Source organism: Lontra canadensis, unplaced genomic scaffold (assembly GCF_010015895.1).
Source record: "Lontra canadensis isolate GAN:19392208 unplaced genomic scaffold, GSC_riverotter_1.0 scaffold50, whole genome shotgun sequence".
Classification (NCBI taxonomy): Eukaryota; Metazoa; Chordata; class Mammalia; order Carnivora; family Mustelidae; genus Lontra; species Lontra canadensis.
This window is the reverse complement of record NW_022631044.1, coordinates 12,308,619-12,333,498: the sequence shown is the minus strand read 5'-3', so window position 1 is coordinate 12,333,498 and position 24,880 is coordinate 12,308,619. Positions and strand designations below refer to the sequence as shown.

The following is a 24,880-nucleotide window of genomic DNA, read 5'->3' as shown; positions in this document are numbered from 1 at the left end:
TTTTTTCTCCCCAAACCGCAACTTTGAAAGTGACATTTTGTGCAAAAAGTTTTTGATTGAAGTGTGATGTCAGGAGGAAGTCCGGTGCTGTGATTCATTGTGGAGAGTGCCCACCCACGTCGACGGCCCAAGGAAAGTCCTTTTTGCAAAATGGGGGGGTATCTGCTAGCAAAGTCCATGCTGTAGTCCATGTACATGGGAACGCACAAACAAGGAAGTCTTCCCGCAAACACGTCGGCGGCATACTGGCCTTTAGTACCACTCAGTTTGCGGAGCGGTCCATATTCTAGACATCCACTTAACACTCTCTTTTCTCCCCTGGACAGTGTCGGTCACCAGCTCTCATTAAGCAAGGAGGCCATATTCCATCAACTCACCTCTTGTGCTCTGCTTGTTAATGGCAGCCATTAACGAGCCATTTCCTGTCTCCAGAAATCTTGCCATTTCTGCCCAAGAGTGCTCTTGCAAGGCGTTCCTTCATTGCAGGAAACATGCACGGATGAAAAACCAGTCAAGCTCTGATCTTTGGGAGTGTGTGGTGTGTACATTAGTGCTCCACAGTCCTTAGGAGAGGGTAAGATGCTGGCTTGGAGAGAGGGAAGGAGTGAGGAGATGGTGATCACCTTGAGAAAGGTCACAGGTCCTGATATTTAGGTCCCATTACAGGATGTCACATAATTCATCTTGGGAGATAATAAAGTGCTTCTAAAAGCATGGTGACTTATGGAAGAACCAGACTACCCACAGCCATGTTTCTATTAATGTGGCTCTGAGACATGGAATGATTTCACTGATTGAGACCACCCAGGCCAGAGGGTGAAGAGATAAACATATTTCTCTTGAAAAAGCTAATGCAAAAGAGCAGTTAGAGAAAAAAAGAGTTCAAAGACAAGTAGCAGGGCCCTGAAATGGATTCTCGAGAACTCAGAGGAAGTATTTTCCTCTACTGGTCGATCTTCAGTTTAACCTTCTCTTCAGTAAACCTCTAGATTCCTCTTTCAGCCCATTCAAGTACTGGCATGCGGGATGAGATCAGAACGTGAGGTTGGGAAACCCTTGAGAGTCAGAATACATTCATTTATGTCCATAGATGTGCAGGAACATCTGTACAAGAATGGGCAATAGTTCCAGATACGAAAGAGGAATGTAAAAGGTCCTCATGAATGAGTAAACCCCAACTAGAGAAGCCTGCAATTCACAGTTCCACCACCAAGCATTCCATGCATTCCCTCCTCTCCTCCATTTTCTCTTCCTTATTCCCTTCTTTCTTTCTTTTTCTCTTTTAGCAAAGGCAAGGTGGGAAAGAGGGTTTCTTTTACGTTCATAATTCTTGTTCTGTGCTACTCTGTAGAAAAGATATTGATACAGAGAAATATTCTCCAGGAAAGGGATCTGGTTCTCTACCATTCCCTATGACACCTTGGAGGAACCATCAATCTAACATAGGAGGACCTGAGAAATCATTCATTCATCCCTTCAACAAGTATTTCTTGAGCACCAGTTACTGTGAGTGACTTTTGCTAAAAGAACTAAATTATTTATGTCTACATTCATTTTGTAAAAACATTAGTAAAAACTTAATAATACTCAGAACAAAGGAGGAACAAAGAAAATTAAGTAGCCCTGATTCTGTCTTTATCTTGAGAACATGTGCTGTTCAGAGTAAACTTGGCGTTGGTTTTTTTGATGTTTAAGGATATGGGGAAGACAAAGTCCTAGGGGTCACCATAAGTGCAAAATATAATATAAGGCACTTCTGCATACAACTCCAAAGTATACATACCCAGTGTAATATAAAGCCCAAGTAAACACATCCTAATGACCAGCCCATCACCAGCCCATAATCCTTGCCAAAGGAAGACACATAAAACTGCATATCTGTAGACTCTGCATGGGATGCTGGAGGGTATCTTCTCTTAAAATTCATAACCATGAGCCAGTTATGACATGGTTATGTCAATCAAAACTCATACTACATGGGGTGTCAAACACATGTACACACACATATGCACACATGCACTCATGCATACGTTCATGAAGAATTTGGTAAAAATCCCAGGCTGGTGGCAGAAATGGGACAGTTTTTTTTTTTTTTTTTCCTAGTGGAACCCATGTTTAATATAGGCCTTCAGAAATCCCTACAAATAAAGCTTCAAGAAATATGTACAAAATGCACAAGATGAGATACTGTGAATGAGAATCATTAAAATTGTGGGCAACATAATCCGATAAAGACTTCAGTAAATAATCAGAAATCAAATATAAAACAATAATGTGTCATCAAATTCTAAGAAAGCAAATGAGAGACTGAAATTATTTTTAAAAATGTAAAGATTTTAAAATCTGAAAGTGTATTTGAACAAGAAACAAACAGAACTTCTAGAAAAAAAAACACATAACTCAATGGGTAGGTTTAAATTTGATTAGATATAAAGAGAAATTTGGGGGCTGGAAGATAACTCTGAAGAGACTCAGAGATGTAAAGTATTTAAAAAGTTGAATCAACATAGGGGAATACAAAGTTCTAATACACGTTTAATTAAGTGTCAAAAAGGAGGAGGAGAGAAGGGGACTGAGGCAATATTCAAAAGCATAGTGCTTGAGAATTTTTCAGAAGTTATTTTTTTAGAAAATACCAATTCTCAGATTCATGAAGCTAAATGAATCCTAACCATAAAAATAAATACCTAGACACATGAAAGTGCAGAACATGAAACACATAAACGTACTAAAGTACCAAGAAAAAAAAATGAGAACCTTCAATTTCCAATGCACTGACAGCTAGCTTCTCAACGGTGACAAGGAAAGCCAGAACACAGTGTGATAATATCTTCAATGTGCTCAGAGAAAGCAGCTACCAACCAAAATTGCATGTTAATCAAGTACTTCTCTTTTTTCTTAGCTTTATTGAGATATAATTGATGTATAAAGTTGTGTAAATTTAAGGTGTACAATGTGATGATTTGATATATGTATATATTGTGAAACGATTGTCACAATAAGGTTTTTTAACACATCCATCACCTTACACAGTTACAGTTTTTGTGTTGAGAACTTTTAAGATGTACTCTGTTAGCAACTTTCAAAAATGCAGTAGAGTATAATTTACTACAGCCATTATGCTGAATGTTACATCTCCGGGCCTTAGTCATCTTATTACTTATAACTTTGACCACCCTCACCCATTCCTCCAACACACCCCCTGCCTGTCTCTGGCAAAAACCAATCTACTCTCTTTCTATGAGTTTGGGTGTTTTAGATTCCATATATAAGTGATATCATACAGTATATGTCTTTCTCTCTGACTTATTTCACTTACCATAATGCCCTCAAGGTCCAGCCACATTGTCACAAAGACTAACATTTCCTCTTTTTAATGGGTGAATAATATGCCATTATGCAAATATGCTACATTTTCTTTATTCACACATCCACTGATGTACACTTACGTTGTTTCCTTTTTGTTTCTGTAGATTTGCCAATTCTGGACATCATTAAAAAGACTTTTTTCGGGGCACCTGGGTGGCTCAGTGGCTTAAACCTCTGCTTTCGGCTCAGGTCATGATCCCAGGGTCTTGGGATCAAGCCCCGCATCGGGCTGTCTGCTCAGCAGGGAGCCTGAACTCTCTCTCTGCCTGCTTCTCTGTCTACTTATGATCTCTGTCTGTCAAATAAATAAATAAAATCTTAAACAAAAAGACTTTTTTCAATATATGGTGTTTTGTGAATAATTCATTTCAGCATATGATGCTTTTGAAGTTCATGCATGTTGTAGTATATATTAGTGCTTCATTTCTTTATATTGCCAAATATAAATCTGGTACTCCAATGAATCCCACTGGATGTACCAGATTTCATTTATATGTTCACCAGTTGATGAACATTTGAGTTGTTTCCACTTTTGAACCATTACAAGTAATGCTACTAAGGACATTTGTATAAAATATTTTGTGGACATATTTTCATTTTTCTTAGGTATATGCCAAGGCAAGTGTATAGAGAATTTTTAGGGCTTGGAGGTTCAATGGGAATTTTCGAACTTGAGATTCCTTAGGGAGGGACTAAAGAATTAGGAGCTATTTAATATCAAGAAATATTTTGAGGATATACAAGAAGACATCACATGAATTACTTGGGTTATACTATAACTCTCTGTTTAATGTTTTGAGAAACTCCTGTTCTCCAAAGAAGCTGCATCATTTCATAGTCAGTATATTCAGGAGTATATGAGTGTTCCAAATTCCCCCCATCCTCAATACTTGTTATTGTATGTCATTTTTATTAAAAACCATTCAGGTGAATATGAAGTAGTGTCTCTAGTGATTTTGATTTGCCATTTCCCTAATGACTAATGATGTTGAGCATCTTTTCATGTGCTTATTGGCCATTCATACATTTTCTTTGGAGAAATGACTATTCAAATCCTTTGCCTATTTTATCATTGGGTTGCCTTTCTATTATTGGCTTGTAAGTGTCAATTATATATTCTGCATACAAGTCTCTTATCAGGTACATTATTTATAAATATTTTCTCTCAGTATGTAGGTTACCTTCTCACTTTCTTGATGGTGTCCTTTGAAGCAAAAAAAAATTAATTCTGAGGAAGTTCCACTTGTCAGTCTTTTCTTTTATAAGTTGTGGATTTGGTATCATAGGTAAGGTATCATAGCTAATGATAAAATAGCATATCATTGCTTAATCCAACATCATAAAAGTTACTTCTATATTTTCTTCTAAGGGTTTTATAGTTTTAGCTCTTGTATTAGGTCTATGATCCATATTGAGTTAATTTTTCTATATGGAATGATGTAGGGAGTCCAAATTTATTCTTTTGCATGTAGCTATCCATTTGTCCTAGAGATAAACTTTTATTTCTATTTACTTTTTATTTGAACCATGTGAATGTATTCAGAAAAATATTTGGGTAGGTGAAAAAGATAACAATTCTATTCACAAAACAAAATAGAATAAAATCCTTATTCTGTCACTATCATTGAAGAATAGATATGATCTGGTCTTCTAGAAGCAGGTGTCATTTTATCTTTTTTTTTTTAAATTCCCCAGGCTTTCCATTAAAGGAAGGGTTATCTAATAATGTAATTTTTGAAAATAGCTTACAATATATATGTGCAATAGAATACTCTTAGTAAGTTAAAAAGAAAAAAGGAGATGTTTCTACATGCATACATATGGAAAGCCTCCACAATACATCACGATAAAAGTAAGTTGTAGAAAAGTGTTTATATCATGCAAACATTTGTGTGAAAAAATATATAATACATGCATGAAATGTATAGAATATTTATGGAGGGATCTATCCAGAATGATAGTCAAGAAACTGACAAAATGCATGTCCAGATAGAGTAGTAGGTGCTGAGGAGTAAAGAGAGAGATGAAAACTTTTAGCTCAGTGTTATTTTGTATCTTGTGACTTTTGAACAATGCATATGCCTTAGATATTTAAAACTTAATAAAAGTTAATAAAATTGCCTTATTAACTTTACTTAATTTTAATGGAGAACACCTTTCCAAGTTTCCTCTGAGATACTGATTTTAGAAATCTAAAATATTTCCTATCAAATGGTATGACTAGGGCTGCCTGAACGGCCCAGTGGGTTAAAGCCTCTGCCTTCAGCTCAGGTCATGATCCCAGGGTCCTGAGATCAAGCCTCGCCTTAGGCTCTCTGCTCAGCCGGGAGCCTGCTTCCCCATCCTCCCAACCCTGCCTGCCTCTCTGCCTACTTGTGATATCTTTCTGTCAAATAAATAAATAAAATCTTAAAAAAATAGTATGACTATACAAATGATGCAGAAAAAGTTATCAATTCAAATTGCCTGAATATTCCAACACTTCAGCCAGAGACCACTCAGTACTGAGCAATGTTCAAAAAATACCCAACGGGAACATATACTCTTCTTAAAGAGAATTTGGTGCATTAGCACACACTTATTCACAGAATCTCAAGACATTCAAATAAACAAACAAAAACCTTGCCTTGCATTTTGAGAGATGTATAATTTTACACGGCAGGTAGCAAACTCCTACAGGCCAAGGAGTCATAAAGCACATTCTTCATTGAGAAGACATTAGGTAAAATTATGGCTTCAGTGAAAGAAAGATATGGGAGTGTGAGAGAGTACTTTCTAACATTTATTTGAGGCTAATTACAGAGAGGAAAATGATTTATTCCCAATATTATGCTTCTCACCTATCACCATCCCTTTAGCTAGCAAGTTTGACGGACCCACTCTGATCTGTTCTACCATGACATCCCCTGATACTCAAACCAGTTTAGAGATGGTGTCAATGTTCCCTCAAAAATGGCCATTTCAAATGATGCTCCTGTTACTCTTCCGGAAGAAAAAAATGTATATCCCCACATGTTTATTATAATGCCTTGACTGCCCCCAGGAATTTTAATGTCTGACTTACTGTATGTTGAGAACCACTATTTGCTAGCCTAGATTTTATTTTTAAGTTTATTAAAAATAAAGATAAAAGCTTGATGTGAGCAAAGCATACTTGGCTGTAAAAGTCCAGTTGCTCCTACTTTGGACATTCTGAAGTCTTATTATCAATTTGCTCCAAAATTCAGAAATGCCCATGTATGACAGTGGACACCTAACATCAAATTGGTTCATTCCTTTCAGTTGAAAGCCTGAGCTTCTCAACAGCAAAGTGTAGGAACTTAGGAGCACCTTAATTCTAAAAAGTCAAAAAAATTTACAAATGAAGTTACCTCCTTATTAAGTTCCAAGATTGGGAACAAAGAGATGGCCTTTTTACATATTACTCACCCCACTGCTGAGTCTGTCCATCTACAGACTGTGTTGATGATGTCACCGAGACAAAGGAGGGCATTTAGTCTAAAAAGCCAACTTGAAAAGACATTGAAAGGTTGGAATTATGTATGGTAGAAGACAATTATGCAAGCTAAATGATTCTTTAATTAATAACGAGATCCATCACAGGCTAAAGAGAAAGACTTACAGGATGGAAAGCTTTGTGATTTACTCAGTGTGTGTCCATATGTGCCTGCAGTGTATATATTTGGGATATGAATGATACATGCACAGTGTTCGTACCATGGCATCTGAAACTACATGCTTGTTGTCTCAGCTCATGACTCATTTATACACTGAGTGGGTGAATATCTAGAATGTGAGAATTGTCTCTTAAGACACAGAATGCGTTGCCTGGCTCCTGGAGCCATATGGTTTATTATTAGAAAAAAATTTGAATTTCATTGATTCATAATCTATGTTCCCTGATTTTCAAAACATAAGTAGTTGCTTTATACTGGCCATATTTAAAACTTATAAATGTTAAATCAAAACATGGATGTGCATAAATCTCTTCATGTATGTAAAGTCATACTAATCTATCGATGTAAATGCATAAACTAACAAAATAATATTTTTTTGACTTTAAATGTTTCCCAGTCTCTGGATGAACAACTGCTTTATCCAGTTATATTTGCTTCCAGATGTGTTCAGTATGACTTCCTCTTCACCCTCCTCCCTTCCTCTTAGAAGCCAGCAAGGGTGGGATATAAGGAAAATGGGGAGAGAGAGCTCTGACCCAAACAGCTGTAGCTTTATTAGGGGCAAAGTTTCATTTTATGTCTCGTTTTTTCCAAACAAAGTGTTAGTTAATTGAACATAATAAACAAATAAGCAAATAAAAAAGTGTTCTATGGCTCTAAATGGTCTTAAAACTACCATTAAAAGGAATCTGAAACAAAACTAAAGTGTCCTCTTATGCTATACACACAAAAAATTTGACATAACCCATGCTATATAGAACTACAGAAAAGAAATCTTTGGACAATTTTTAAAATACTTTTCTTATTAAAATAAAGCCGATATAAGAAAAACATTGGCAGATTTAAAATATATTAAACTTCTATATAACACAGAACAACACTTTTTTTTTCTTTTTTTAAAGCAGGCTCCATGCCCAGCATGGAACCCAGCATGGGCCTTGAACTCATGACCCTGAGATAAAGACCTGAGGTGAGATCAAGAGTTGGACATCTAACCAACACCCAAGCACTCCAAAATAACAACTTAATGGAAAGTTAAAGGAAAAACACACACCCGGAAGAAATACTTTAACATTCATGATAAATAACAGATTACTATCCATCATAAATAAAGACCTCTTAAACATGTATTCAAGTGCAAGTAACTAGATTTAAAACAGCAAAAGATGTTAAGAAGAAATTCACCACAGAATGTATATGGTCAATAAACACAAGACACTAAACTCACTAATAACTAGGTAAAATACAAATTTTAAAAATATATATTGTTTTTACTCTATCAGATAGAAAATATATATATAAAACAGATTTGCTAATGTCAAGTGTTCTTAAGCTTTTGGGAAAATAACCAATATTTAAGGACTTTGAGGTTACATGAGTACTAACAGTGCTTTTGGAGGAAAAAAGAGCAATATCTTTTTACTTTTGAAATATGCATACGCATTTATGCAGCAATTCACTTCTAGTTATATATCCTCGAAATACATCTCTGTGTCATTCATTTATTTATTTCTTTCCTTACTTGTTCATTATTTTTGTGGTGGTTTTAAAACATATCTGCAAATTATTTGACAGTTATTCCTTTAAAAAGTGAACTCTAATTCCCCTTCCCCTGAATCTTGGCCAGACTTTGTGACTTGCTTCTAACCAAAAATATGTGGTAGTAGGAGGAGTTATGTCAGGAGTATTGCAGAATAGTGATTCTCAGCCCTTGTCCCCCAACCATATATGCACACAATACCTTCATGAGATTTCTAGATCTACTTAGAAAGTTGAAATAGCCCAGAAAAGCACAAAACTGAGAACGACTGCGTTAAGATAGGTAACAGGAGCATTTTTTCTTTACCAGCATCATCCCTTTCCCTAAGCCATGATAAGCCCACAGTCAACTTCATACTCAATGGTGGAAAGCTGAAAGCTTTTCCTCTAAGATCAAGAACAGGACAAGGATGCCTAGTCTCACCACTTCTATTCAACATAGTACTAAAGTGTCAGCCAGGGTGATTAGGCAAGAAAAATAAATAGAAAATAAAGAGGAAGAAGTAAAATTATTTCTGTTTGCAGATGACATGATCTTATTAGAGAAAAACATAGAGACTCCACTAAAAAACAGATCCAGTACATGAATTCAGTAAAGTTGCAGGATACAAAGTTAACTTAAAACAATCAATTGCATTTCTATACCATGACAACAAACTATCCAGAAAGGAAAGTAAGATAGCAATCTCTTTTTCAGTAGCATCAAAAAGGATAAAATGCTTAGAAATAAACTTAACCAAGGAAGTGAAAAACTTGTACACTGAAAACTACAGAAACACTGATGAAAGAAATTAAAGAAGACACAAATGACTAGAAAGACATTTCATATTCATAAACTGGAAGACTTAATATTGTTAAATTTTTCATACAACCCAAAGCAATCTACAGATTCAATGCAATCCCCATCAAAATCCCAACCATATTTTTATAAACATAGAAAAAAAATCCTATAATTCGTATAGAACCACAAGGTCCAGAGTAGCCAAACTGACCTTGAGTAAGAACAAAGCTGGAGGCATCATACTTTCTGATTTCAAAATATACTACAAATCTGCAATAACTGAGAAAAGTATATATGGTGTCAGCATAAAGACCAGTGGAATGGAATAAAGAGGCCAGAAATAAACCCATGAGTATATGGTCAACAGATACATGATAGGGATGCCAAAAATACACAATGGGGAAGAACAGTCTTTTCAACAAATGGTGTTGGAAAAACTTGATATCCATATACAAAAAAATTGACACTGTACCCCTATTTTGCACCAAACAAAAAAAAATCAATTCATAATAGATTAAAGACTTAAACATAAGATCTGAATTTACAAAACACCTAGAAGTAAACACAAAAGAAAAGTTCCCTGATGTTGGTCTTGGCAATGATTTCTTGGATATGACAACCAAGCACAGGCAATAAAAGCTAAAACAGACAGGCGGACTATATCAAACTAAAAAGCTTCTGCAGAGCAAACAATCAAAAGAATGAAAAGACAACCCACAGAATGGGAAACAGTATTTACAAACCACATACCTCAAAAGGAATTAATGTCTAAAATATATAAGAAAATCCTACACCTCAATAGCAAAAAGAAAAAAAACAAAAACAAATAACCCAATTAAAAATGAATGAAGAACTAGAATAAAAATTTTTCCATAGAAGACATACAAATGACCAGCAGATATATGAAAAGGTGCTCAACGTCACTAATCATCAGGGAAATGCAAATCAAAACCACATGAGATAATCACCTCACACCTGCTAGGATGGCTATTATTAAAAAAACCAAAAGGTAATAAGTGTTCATAAGGATGCAAAGGAAAGGGAACACTTGTACCCTCTTGGTGGAAATATAAAATGGTGAAATCGGTATGGATAAGAGTATGGAGGTTCTTTAAAAAATTACAGATAGAACTACCATATGATCCAGCAATTCTACTTTTGTGTTTTTATTCAAAAGAATCGAAATTGGGATCTTGCAGAGATATCTGCATTCTCATCTGCACTTGTTGCAGCATTATTCGCAATAGCCAAGAATGAAAATTGCCCAAGTGCCATCAACAGGTGAATGAACTTAAAAAATGTGGACTATACCTACAATAGAATCTTTTTTAGCTTATAGTTTTTATTTAAATTCCAGTTAGCTAATGTACAGTGTAATATTAGTTTCAGGAGTAGAATTTAGTGATTCATCACTTACATACGACACCCGGTGCTCATTATAACCAGTATTCTCCTTAATATCCGTTACCCATTCAACACCCCCCATCCCTTCCAGCAACCCTCAGCTTGTTTTCAATAGTTAAGAGTCTGTTTTATGGTTTGCCTCTCTTTTTTTCCCCTCTATGTTCATCTGTTTTGCTTCTTAAATTCCACATATGAGAAACATCGTATGGTATTTTTCTTTCTCTGACTTATTTTGCTTAGCAGAATACTCCCCAACTCCATCCACATAGTTGCAAATGGCAAGATTTAATTCTTTTGTACGCCTGAGTAATATCCCGTAATAAATATTTACATATATATCTCATATAATAATATCCCATATAATATACACACATATGGTATATACCTATACATATATATATAATACCTATTCATATACCTATATATACAGGTATATGTATATATACTTCCTTTTCTTTATCCATTCATCAGTATATGGACATTTGGGCTCTTTCCATAATTTGACTATTCTTGATAATTCTGTGATAAATGTAAGTGTGAGAGTGTTCCCCTTTCTCCGTATCCTTGCCAATACTGCTATTTCCTTTATTGTTAATATTAGCCATTCTGAGAGGTGAGAGAGGTGATATCTCATTATAGTTTGGATTTGTATTTTCCTGATGGTGAATGATGTTGAGCATCTTTTCAGGTCTGTTAGCCATCTGTATGTCTTCTTTGGAAAAATTTCTTTTCATGTCTTCTACCCATTTTTTAACTGGGTAATTTAGTTTTTGGGTGTTGAATTTGATAAGTTATTTACATATTTTGATACCAACCCTTATCAAATATGTCACTTTGCAATACCTTCTCCCAGTCTGAAGGTTGCCTTTTAGTTTTGCTGATTGTTTCCTTCTCTGTGCAGAAGCTTTTTATCCTGATGAAGTCCCAGTAGTTCATTTTGTTTTTGTTTCCCTCACCCTGAAGACGTATCTAGTAAGAAGTTGCCATGGCCAATGTCAAAGAGGTTACTGCCTGCGTTTTCCTCTAGGGATTTGACAGTTTCCTGTCTCACACTTAGGCCTTTCATCCATTTGGAATTTGTTTTTGTGTATTGTGAAGAAAGTGGACCAGTTTCATTCTTTTGTATGTCGTTGTCCAGTTTTCTCAACATTATTTGTTGGAGAGACTGTCTTCATCCCACTGGATATTCTTTCCTGCTTTGTTGAAGATTAGTTGACCATATAGTTATGGGTCCATTTCTGGGTTTTCTATTCTATTCCATTGATCTATGTGTTTGTTTTTGTGCCAGTACCATACTGTCTTGATCTCTAGAGCTTTGCAATAAAACTTGAAGTCTGGAATTGTGATGCTTCCAGCTTTGGTTTTCTTTTTCAAGATTGTTTGGCTGTTTGGGATGTTCTGTGGTTCCATACAAATTTTAGGATTGTTTGTTTTAGTTCTGTGAGTATTTTGATAGGGCTTGCATTAGATGAGTAGATTGCTTTCAGTAGTACAGACATTTTAACAATATTTTTCTTTCAATCTATGAACATGGAATGTTTTTCCATTTCTTTGTGTCATCTTCAATTCTTTCACAAGAGTTTTATAGTTTTTTGAGTACAGAACTTTTCCCTCTTTGTAATGACACACCGGACAAGATGGACTTAACAGATATATGCAGAACATTGCATTCTAAAGTAGCAGAATACACATTTTATTCAAGTGCACATGGGAAATTTTCTAGAATAGATCACTTACCATATCACAAATCAGATCTCAACAGGTACAAAAGGATTGAGATCATGTCATGCGTATTTTCCAATCACAGCACTATGAAACCTAAAGTCACTCACAAGAAAAAATTTGGAAAGACCACAAATACATGGAGGCTAAAGAACACCCTACTATAGAATGATTGGGTCAACTAGAAAACTAAAGAAGAAATTAAAAAATACACAGAAACAAATAAAAACAAGATGGCCCAAAACCTTTGGGATGCCGAAAAGCGGTTAAGAGAGAAGTATATAGCAATACACCCTACCTCAAGAAGCAAGAAAAATCTCAGACACACAACATAATCTTATACCTAAAGGAGCTAGAAAACAAATGAAGCCTAAATCCAGCAGAAGAGAAATAGTAAAGCTTGGAGGAAAAAATAAATGATACAGAAACAAACAAAACTCCAGTAGAACAGGATCAATGAGGGGTGCCTGGGTGGCTCAGTTGGTTAAGAATCTGCCTTTGGCTCGGGTCATGATCTCAAGGGCCTGGGATCAAGTCGTGCATCCTGTTCCCTCTGCCTCTCCTCCCTCCCCTTGTACTCTCTCTCTCTCTCTCTCTCAAATATACAAAATCCTTTTAAAAAAAGAAAAACAACTTATCAATGAAACCAGGAGCTGCTTCTTCAAAAAAAAATAAATAAATAAAATTGATAACCCCCTAGCTAGACTTATCAAAAAAAGAAAGGACCCAAATAAAATCACTAATAAGAGGAGAAATCACAAGCAACACCACAGAAATACAAACAACTATAACAGATTACAAAAAATTATATGCCAACAAATAGGGCATTCTGGAAGAAATGGATAAATTCCTAGAAACATACAAACTACCAAAACTGAAACAGGAAGAAATAGAAAACTTGAACAGACTGATAAACAGCAAAGAAATTTAATCAATAATCAAAAACCTCCCAATAAACAAAAATGGCTTCACAGGGGAATTCTAGAAAACATTTAAAGAAGAATTAGTGTCTATTTTTCTCAAACTATTCCAAGAAATAGGAATGGAAAGAAAACTTTCAAACTCATTCTATGAGGCCAGCATTATTCTGACTCCAAAATCAGACAAAGACCCCACTAAAAAAGGGAACTATAAGACAATATTCCTGATGAACATGGATGCAAAAATTCTCAATAATATTAGCAAATTGAATCCAATAGCACATTAAGAGAATCATTCACCATGATCAAGTGGGATTTATTCCTGGGTTGCAAAGATGGTTCAATACTTGCAAATCAATCAACATGATATACTACATTAATAAAAGAAAGGGTAAGAACTATATGATCCTCTCAGTAGATGCAGAAAAAGCATTTGACAAAGCATGGCATCCATTCTTGATTAAAGCCATTAACAAAGTAAAGATAGAGGGAACATACCTCATCATAAAGGCCATCACTAAAACCCATAGCTAACATCCTCCTCAATGGGGAAAAACTGAGTTTTTCCTCTATGTTCAGGAACAAGATGAGGATGTCTACTCTCACCACTGTTATTTAATGTAATACTGGAAGTCCTAGGCTCAGCAATCAGAAAACAAAACAAAAAATAAATAAAAGGCATGAAATTGGTGAGGAAGAAGTCAAATTTCCACTATTTGCAGAGGGATGATATTCTATATGGAATACCTGAAAGACTCCACAAAAAAATTGCTAGAACTGGGGCTCCTGGGTGGCTCAGTGGGTTAAGCCTCTGCCTTCAGCTCAGGTCATGATCTCAGGGTCCTGGGAGCCTGCTTCCCCCTCTCTCTCTCTTCCTGCCTCTCTGCCTACTTGTGATCTCTCTCTCTGAAATAAATAAATAATACCTTAAAAAATTGCTAGAACTGATACTTGAATTCAGTAAGCTCGCAGGATACAAAATCAATGTACAAGTCTGTTGCATTTCTATACTTCCAATAATGAAGGAGCAGACAGAGAAATCAAGGAATCAATCCCATTTATAATTGCACCAAAACTATAAGGTACCTTGGAATAAACCTACAACAGAATATTATTCAGCTTTAAAAAAGAAGAAAAAGAAGAAAATCCTACTATTTCCAACAAATGGATGAACCTGGAAGACATTATACTAAGTGGGAAAAAAAAAACAGTTATCAGAAAGATAAATATTGTACGATTCCACTTATATGATGTAGCCAAAATACTCAGATTCATGGAAGCAGAGAACAGAATGATGGCTGTCATGGTCCAGGGATAGGAGAAAATGGGGAGGTATTCAATGGGTATAAACCACAATGAGATACTACCTTACTCCAGTTAGAATGGCTAAAATTAACAAGACAGGAAACAACAAATGTTGGCGAGGATGTAGAGAAAGGGGAACCCTCTTACACTGTTGGTGGGAATGCAAGTTGGTATAGCCACTCTGAAAAATAGTAAGGAGGTTCCTCAACAAGTTAAAAATAGAGCTACCCTGCAATCCAGCAATTGCACTACTAGCATTTACCTCAAAGATACATATGTAGTAAAGAGAAGGGGCACCTGTATCCCAATGTTCACAGCAGCAATGTCCACAATAGCCAAACTGTAGAAGGAGCCAAGAAGTCCTTCAACAGATGAATGGATAAAGAAGTTCAGGCTGTAATTGCCTTCTAGTCTCAGGTGCCTGATCCCTCCCAGGACCCAAGTCCCCAGTGGGGGATGAGGAAGAGTCCAGGTTGAGCCCCAGCTGAGTCGTGGGCTCACGCTCTAGTCCCCCAGGCCCACCCTACCTAAAGAAATGAGTGGTGGATTGGCCCCAAGTAATAGCACAGTGTATGGGGGCACCTGGGTGGCTCAGTGGGTTAAAGCCTCTGCCTTCAGCTCAGGTCATGATCTCAGGGTCCTGGGATCGAGCCCCACATTGGGCTCTCTGCTCAGCGGGGAGCCTGCTTTCCCCTCTCTCTCTTCCTGCCTCTCTGCCTACTTGTGCTCTCTCTCTGTCAAATAAATTAAAAAAAAAAAAAAAAAGCACAGTGTATGTATCCAACTTGCCCTCTTCCCTGACCAACAATGACTCATACTGGATATTTTCCAAGTATGGCAAATTTAAAGATTACTATAATGAAAGATAAAGATACCAGGAAGAGTAAAGGGGTTGCATTGATTTTATTTTTGGATACTCTGCACAAAACTGTACCAGAGCAATAAAAAACAAACATTTGTTTGTTTGGGGTTTTTTTTTGTTTGTAAACAAAATAAAAAACAAACATTTGTTTGTTATTTGGTAAAGTGATAAAAGCAAGCATTGCTATCAACAATGGAAGAACAGCTGAGTTCATCCGAAGACGAAACTACTTTGAGAAATCTAAGTGTTATGAATGTGGGGTAAGTGGACACTTAAGTTATGCCTGCCCTAAAAATATTGGAAAACGGGAACCTCCAAAGAAGAAAGAGAAGAAGAAAAAAAAAGAAAATTCCTGAACCAGAAGAAATTGAAGAAGTAGAAGAAAGTGAAGATGAAGGGGAAGATCCCGCTCTTGACAGTCTTAGGCAGGCCATAGCTTTCCAGCAAGCCAAACTGAAGAACAGAAAAAATGGAAACCCGGTTCGGGGGTCCCTCAACATCAGATGATTCAAGATGCCCAAGGATAAAGAAAAGCACATACTTCAGTGATGAGGAATAACTGAGTGATTAAAATTGTATTTATTATGTAAATATCATTAAATTTTTTTTAAATCTTTTGGTACCATGTTCAGTTGAAATTAAAGATTACTTTTTGAATTTGAATGTAAAAAACACTTAGTACCAAATAATTTTTTACTATAAAATAGTTCACAGGAAATTGAAAATAATTTTAAAGTATCATGTTTCTATCTTGCCTTAGCAGAGTAACAAAAATGAAGATTTGCTAGTAACCATTAACCTTGAGAACAGTTCATTTGAATTAAAAAGAAATATTAATACTATCATAGTATTGCCGTTGTTATCCCAAGAAAAAAGACGAATATATAAAAAAAGATGTGTTTGAGAAGTTCATTATAAAAGTTTATTCATGTCAGATAGGTTTATATGAAGACATTTGAAGTAAATTTCATCTTTAAGACAAAAACTTCATGAAGACTGGAAAATGCTGACTGATTTATTGTTATTAAATGTTAATAAAATTTTCAAGAGAAATTTGTTTAAAAAAAAAAGAAGGCATGGTTCATATATACAATGGAAAATTACTCAGCCATTAGAAAGGATGAATACCCACCATTTACATCAACATGGATGGAACTGGAGGGTATTATGCTAAGTGAAATAAGTCATTCAGCAAGAGACAATTATCATACGGTTTCCCTCATATGCAGAATATAAGAAATAGCACAGAGGATCATAGAGGAAAGGAGGGAAACCTTAATGGGAAGAAATCAGAGATGGAGACAAACCATGAGAAACTCTGGACTCTGGGAAACAAACTGAGGGTTGGGGAAAAGGAGGTGGGTGGAGGGATGGGGTAACTGGGTGATGGGCACTAAGGAGGACACATGATGTGATGAGCACTGGGTGTTATACACAACGAATGAATCACTGAACACTACATCAAAAACTAATATGTACTATATGTTGGCTATTGAATTTAAATTAAAAAATAAAAAATAAAGTTTCAATTATGCAGGATGAGTAAGTTCTAGAGATTGCCTGCACAACACAGCACCCATAGCTAACAACACAGTACCATGAACTTACATTTTTGTTAAGAGGGGAGATTTCATGTGAAGGAAGTATTCTTACCATATAAAAGGGGAGGGGACACAAGGAAACATATAGAGGTGATGGATATTTTTATTACCTTTACTGTGGTGTTGGGATAAGTGGTGCTGAAGTGAACACTTGATTGTGGTGATAGTAACATAAGTCCAAAGTCATCAAATTGTATATATTAAAGCATGTATAAAGCCATAAGGAATATGGAAGTGGTGATGACAGGTAGCTTCCCAGATTAGGTGACAGAAGGGGTAACTTCTGTTGCCTCTTGCTCTCCTGGATTGCTCATCTTGGGGCAACTGGCTGCCATGCCAAGAGGACACTCAAGTAGCCTGTGTTGGAGAGAACCGTGGTCTCCTAATAACAACCAGCACCAACCTGCCCACCATGTGACTAAGCCACCTTAAATCCTCCAGGCCCCACCCAGGCCTCGGATGACTGCCAATATCTTGACTTCACTTGAGTGAGGGACCCCAAATCAGAACCAGCCAGCGAAGAATCTCCTAGATTTCTGACCAACAGAAACTATGAGGTAATAAGGGTTTGTCATTGATTGAGGTCTCTATGTTTTAGTGTAATTTGTTCTGCAGAAGTAGATAACTAGTACACACTATTTTATGGTAGCTTTATGTGTAATAGTAAAAAAAATCAGAAACAATTTAAATTTCCTTCAATAAGGGTATGGTTGAATAAACTGTAATTAATCCATTTATGAAACATTATGCAACTATTAAATTAACAAGGTAGCTCTATGTAATCTTAAGTAAAAAAAATCTTTAGGAAGTATTAAATAATAAAATCATCAAACATTATGCATTGTATTATTTTTATAATAAAATACATTTGGAAATATGTAATTTATATGTACACCTATGTACATTTGTCTGTATTTGTATATGCTTTCGGAAACCTCTGGCATAGAGGATTGGCCTGAAGGGAGCAGCCAGGAGATTTCACTTTATACACTTCTATATCCTTGGAATTTTTTAATAACAAACATGTTTTATGCATCCATGTTTACTTTTCTAATTTTATTTTAAAAATTAAACTAATGAAAAATAAATGAAATAGTATTTTCTTATTTTAAGAGCTTTCATTGTTGATATTAGCTAATTACCTCAAAGTACAAGACAAGAAAATAAGTTAAAGTCAAAATGTACAATTTGCTTTAATAGCTTTGTGGCTACGGAAAGGCAAGTGAAATGACAATTAGTTTTGACTCCAAGCCAGGTCGTTTTATGTCATTCTATGGCCACAGCTTACTTGCCTGTCAAATGGGGTAGGGGATCTGAAGAAGGACCTTGGGAAGGAATAAGAATGACTTGGCCCAAATACACCTACTGATACCACACAGAGCCCAGAACCCACACCAAATACCAAATGGACTGTGGGTCGATAGTGACATCTTCATGTACAATGGATAGCACATTAAAGAAGCGGATGAAATAGATGTCTACCTGTGGGAGCTATTGATTGGGTTTAATGCTAGGGCTTTTATCCTGTTATGCTGCATGTAATATGCTGAGGATTTCAGAAAAAAAAAAAAAAATGCATGGGCTGTCCCAAGAACTAGAGGTCAAAAGGGAGTGGATAATAGAATTTGAATAAAAAGGAAAAATTGATTAGCTGATAGTGATTATTAGGCAAGATTACAGAAGGCAATATTACAACTGGTGGAGTATCGCTAAAGGACACTCATCCCTTAATACGAAGCCATCTGAATCAACCTGAAGTGTAAAATATGAAGACTCAAGTGACCAAGGCAAACTTTAATTGAGATTGCAAATATTACCTTGCAAAACATGACTAAAAAGGCTCCTTGAGAGTGTTTGTGTAAAACCTTATGCCTTTCTTTCAAAGGTTCCTTACAAGGAGTTCCAAAAAAATGTTTTTAATTCTAGTTTATAGATTTTCCTTCTTTTAATGTTCTCATCTCTGGTGTAGGCATATTATAAATGGAATTAACTACATTACTAATGCTTTTAATCTGATTTTACTGGTGCCTGGGGCTGATGACTAGCAATCAGCGTGTGTGTCATTAAGAGAAAAATACAGTTATAGAGAAACAAAATTACATGTCCGAATAAACATATCTATCAGTGCATTTTATTTATTATCCCAACTAGCCAACGCACCAGTCCCTGACTGCATGTCTTCAAAAAAAAGGTAGCTACAAAGCAGTTTGCACGGCGGCTAGAATCAAAAGCTCACCCTTGATCAAAGAACTGGCAAGAAGAGTCCACAATGTGATGGGCTCCTTTGTTTGTAACTCCTGAATTTGAGGCCTGAAACTACATATTTGTGAAGCACCACATGCATTTTTGTAAGACTATCCATATATAAGAAATCACTGACAGTTTTTAATTCAGTCCCATCAACTGCTGACAATCCACGGGATTGCCGCAGAGTTGATCTGATTTGGTTATTCAGACAAATGCAGGATCAGGACTTACTGGCTACTGTTGACTGAAAGTTCTCTGTGTGAGGCCACCACTTTGAATCTGGTGACAGGTGAAGGAAAGAAAGGCTGAGAGTACATGATCTGAGAATTTTAAAAGCAATGATTAAAGAGAAAGTATGACATAGTCCCAAACAAACATCAGAACCGGTTCCTAAAACCACAGTGGGCTCTTGCTTCAACTTCTATTTGCTTCTAGTTACTGTGGAATATTTCCAGATTCTGTGCCAAGCCCAACATAAATCACCCCAACATGAATGGCTGCCTCCTCCTCCCACCACCTGTCAAACCTGCTCTTGGACTCAGGCATACCAGTAACCTTTCCACATGCTAAAACCTGCCCAGACCACTCCCGTGCAAGGGATCCTGGGGGTCGTCTGTCTTCTGACAATACTTTCTGAGTTACTTAGTAGGCAGCAACTCTCTCTTCTGGCCATTGCATCTCTTGTTACTTTGGTAATTATTTAAATTTTTATGCTATCACTTGACTTTTTACATTGACCATTACCCAAAGTACATGGGGAGACTTGAGGGTACAAATGATTTATTTTATCTTCTTTTCTCGCCTTTCATTTCCTGTCCCCACTTCCTCACTACCAATCAGCCTGCTTACACTGGGAAATCCTTACTATACATTTGTTTTGCAGTTCGAAAACTACGGTATGGTCAGCCAGCCCTCGGGTACTTCACATCTCCACTGGGACAGAATAATATTCACATTCCCAAAAAACCTTTACTACCATTACAAAAGCAAAGGCGAAGGAAAGGGAAATATGTTTAATGAAGAATCAGAATATTTTCACAATACGATTTACTCTCCCCAGTATGCTTACAATGAAGTGGGTACAATTATTTCTATTTTACTGATGAGAAACCAGGCTGAGAAAGGTTAAGCAATTTGCCTAAAGTCAACCTGATTTTTTGAGGGCTGATCCAAACCTGGTCAGTTGGTTCTATCCTCTGGGCCAGTTCAACAACAGGTAATATTAGGGGCTTTGTGAATAACCTGTGGAGCAGAGTGACCACCGAAGGATCATGGAGAGATGAAAGCAGACAGAAATGGGCCACCCATCAGGAAAGGCTTCTTGAACAAGGGATCACTGAAAGGAGAGAACGAGACGGAATACAGCCCTGAAAAACAGAGGATCAAGCAAGTGGGACAAGGTAAGAGAGAAAAGAAAAAGCATTTGCCATTAAAGCTATAGAAATAGTTACAGTTGGTTTCCAATCTCCTCATATTTTCTATCTAGCCAGACAGCAATAAAGGTATGTGGAAAAACACATATATTAAATTACTAGGTGTCAGATTTCTGATTTGATAACACTTGGTATAAAAATAACAGTTATTATTACTCTTCATTTATCTAGCTCTGAGCACATACACAGCACAGTAGAACACATAGAATTGATCAGAGGAGGGACAAGAGTGGTGCCCCAAGGGCTTCCCACGTAGAGGCTCGGGTGGAGACCGGGTGACACGGGAGAATCAGAGAACTGCAATCACATGGGTGTAGGAGGGCCTCCTTCCCAGGCTGCGATCAAAGATGTTTGGTTCTGTTGTGGGTGGCCATTTCCTTTTGTAGGGGAAGGAAAGAAATTCCTGTATCCATTTTTTAGAAAGAAGAAGTTTATTCGAGCCTTCGTCTCACATTATGTGCCCCAGATTACTGCATATAACAACAACAACAACAACAACAACAACAAGAAGCAGATTTCCTCTAAGAAAACTGCTGTCTTTTCACTGGTGAGGCAAGTTTAATCATGATCCAGGGAGACCCTCAATCTGGGAGCAAGGGCAGATGGGCAGCCTTCTCCTCAGGGTCTCAGCAAGACAAGTTTAGGCTCATAATGATTAAGTGTATTCATTATAGAGTAGAGCAAAGATAGCCTCAAAAATGTTCTGCTTAGGGGAGCCTGGGTGGCTCAGTGGGTTAAGCCTCTGCCTTCAGCTCAGGTCCTGGCATTGAGTCCTGCATCGGGCTCTTTGCTTGGCAGGGATCCTGCTTCCTCCTCTCTCTCTCTCTACTTGCCTCTCTGCCTACTTGTGATCTCTGTCAAATAAATAAATTTAAAACAAATCTAAAAAAAAAAAATGCTCTGCTTATGCACCATTGCTCTGAGATTCAGAAGACAACCAAGAGACTGAAAGTAAGCTCAAGTCCCTTCATTTAAGTCAGAGCAGAGGCCCTCAATCATGGATTATTAACTTGTACTCTGGACACAAGTTTAATAAACTTGGTTTTATAGTTTCCCAGCATCGATAATTTAGCAAGAGCAGATGAGAAGTCTGAGGGAAGGCAGAGAGCTAGACAACAGGGATGCAAAGGAAAAGCTGAAAGATGTAGCCAGGACTGGGGTGGGATGGAATGACAGGGCACAGAACAGGCAACCCCCAGCTCAGTGGTCCCTGAGCATATCAGTGTTTGTACAGGGTCATAACCCAGGGTTCGGCTTGTACTTGTTTCAGCTGTTATGCATGATACATTGCCCATAATAAAATAATTACATTTTGTTTTTTAAGAAGAATTGTGACATTCTGTAGAAACAAATATTGAATCAACTAGTCCAGTTGAAAGAAAACAAATAAAATAATTAGAATAAAGAACTTAGGACTAGAGAGTTCATGATGTAGAATAAAAGCAGGAAGTATTTGGACTTAAGTCTAAATAACCACAATTGTTATGAAGATTTAAGGCAAATATAAACAAACTAACTTCTTAAGATGAAATGCAAAATGCTAACGATAAGTTGGAAAATAATTCCAGATATTTCAAAGAAATATATCAGAGAGAAACTAAACTCATGTTAAAGTTCATTTAACACTGAGTAAGTATTTATTGAACACTATTATGTGTCAGGAGTTCTACTAAGTGCTAGGGTTTTAGCAAAAAACAATACACACAAACAAAAAAATACAAACCAATTCTTGCCTGAATTATAACCTAGCATGTGAACAGACAATAAACAAGTGTATCAATCTATAAATGTCACCTCTGGTTATGATACATGCAACAAAGCATAAACCAGGGTAAGGGAGTCTGGGGATGGTCAAGGGGAGGGATTGCTATGATTTTTGATGTGGTGTTTCTTGGATAGCCTCCCTTAGGAGGTCACATTTAGACAGAACTCTGAAAATAACATGGCCTTTCAGAGGAAGAGTATTCCAAGAATAGTGCTAAGTGAGTGCAAATGCCCTGAGGCAGCACCGAATTTGGTATATTTGAAGAATAGCTAGAAGCAGATTAAGAGAGGGAGAGAAATTAAATGCCTGAAGACAAAGATAGTATTCTAGTAGAGCAGGACCTACTGTTGAATTGGATGTGGGATATGAAGGAATCATATGTGGGATATGAAGGAAATCAAGGAGATATTTGATAACTCCCGAACTCCCCATCAGTCTGATGCTGGGGTACTAGGTATATGTTGGACCCTATTAACTGTGATGGGGAAAATGAGAAGAAGAAGAACAACAACACATAAGTAAGGGGGATTCTTTTGGAAATTTGGAGGCGTTGGCTTGAAGATCAATGCCCGGGATCCATCAGAGTATAGATAGTAGGTAAATCTAGGGGACTCACTAAGAAGTACCAGGCAGTATAGATATAAGGGGACAACAGGTCTGAAGGCTGGCTCCGGGACAGTCAGCATTTCGAAATGAGCAGAGTGAGAGGACTAAGGAGAGGACTAAGGAGTTCAAGAGACTAAAAAAAGCTACAGAAAGTAGAGTTCTAAAGATGAAAAAAAAAAAAAAAAATCTCCAGAAAGGGTGAGTGATCAGTGAGTTAATTGCCTGAAGGCTTGGGTAAATTAGGTGAGTTCTGAAAATCCCCATTTAGACATGGCGATCTGTTGGTCATGGGCAGCCTAGAGGGGAGTGCTGGGAGATAAATTTATAGATTTATAGATGATTTAAATTCCTGACAAGGACAGAGAAATGTACAAAATTGAAAGTTAAAGCCAACATCTAATACCATAAATATGCCATAGAAGGATCACTTCCTCCATGTCCCTCCCAGGCCTGTGGCCCTCTTTGCCTGGTAGCCTGTCTCTGATAGGAGTGTGTCAAATCCTTGGATATAGTGGGATACAGGACAAAGGGTGAGATCCTTCCTTCCTGTTACAGTGAGTCATATATACCCAGGAGCTAAATCAGCTCACAATTTAGAAAAAGGCTCATCAGTTTCAAGAAAGGGAAATATTCAAAAACCTGATAGTGAGACTGCAAAACTGAAAGGCAGTGAGTGGAGGGCAGGACCCTCAGTAGTCCAGCAATGGAATTAGAGAAAATTAATTCTAGTAAACCGTGTTTTTCTTTTTGTTCTTTTTGGTTGTGTGTTTGACTTATTTTCTTCATCAAGTGAAATCAAATTTTAGAGACGCTACATTAGTTAACTGTTTGGGGTTATGTAGGAAAAAAGAGGAAAGGGATGTGGTGTTTTGGGGTGGGAGGAATGGTGGTGAGGACAGCTCCTACAGGGGGCCTGGTGTTTCCTCTCCCATTGTAAACATTTGATATAATTGCCTATTGGGAGAAAATCTAACCAACAGTGCCATATTTTTTTTCTTATAATCACCTATATTTTATCGTCCATAGTGGTGGAACTGATGAATGGTAATATTCATTTTTCTTTTTTAAGTACTCCATGCCGGAAACAAAAAAAAAAAAGAAAAAGGAAAAGAAAAGAAAAGAAAAGAAAAAAAGAAAGAAAACTTCCATTGTGATAGTGCAGCAGCCAAGATATAAAGGTTGTGCTGGACTTACAATTGAAATGCAAATCACTCTTTGCAAACAGCCTCCCGCTGAGGCCCAAATTTTTACAGATCAGGTTCTGCTGTCCTGATGAGGAATCACTGAACAGCATTTCCCAGGATTCACAAATTAGTTGCTGTCTAAGGTATCATTTTCTACGTTATAATTGTAACTTACCAGAGGAAACTTTGTCACAAAAGACAGTACCCTGTGCTTGCATTATTTTTCCAGCTGCATCGCCAACCAAGGATTCTTTCACACACAATAAAAATACACACATCACGACCTCCCTCTCTGAAATACACACTCCTTGAATATAAACATTTTGAGAATATTGGTGTGCTTTTCTTCCCCTTCCTTTTTAGATGTGCAGGTGGTAAAATACTGGCTGCCATGAACTGCAGACAATAAATAAAAATTACCAGCTTCTTAGGGCTGTCTGATAGAAATGTGCCAGCTTGGAAAAG

The 24,880-nt window shown here is 36.8% G+C and overlaps 1 pseudogene; it reads left to right on the top strand.

Moving 5' to 3' along the window:
- The first annotated feature begins 15,252 nt into the window (after positions 1–15,252).
- On the top strand, positions 15,253–16,150 carry LOC116877120 (annotated as a pseudogene).
- Positions 16,151–24,880: the final 8,730 nt, after the last annotated feature.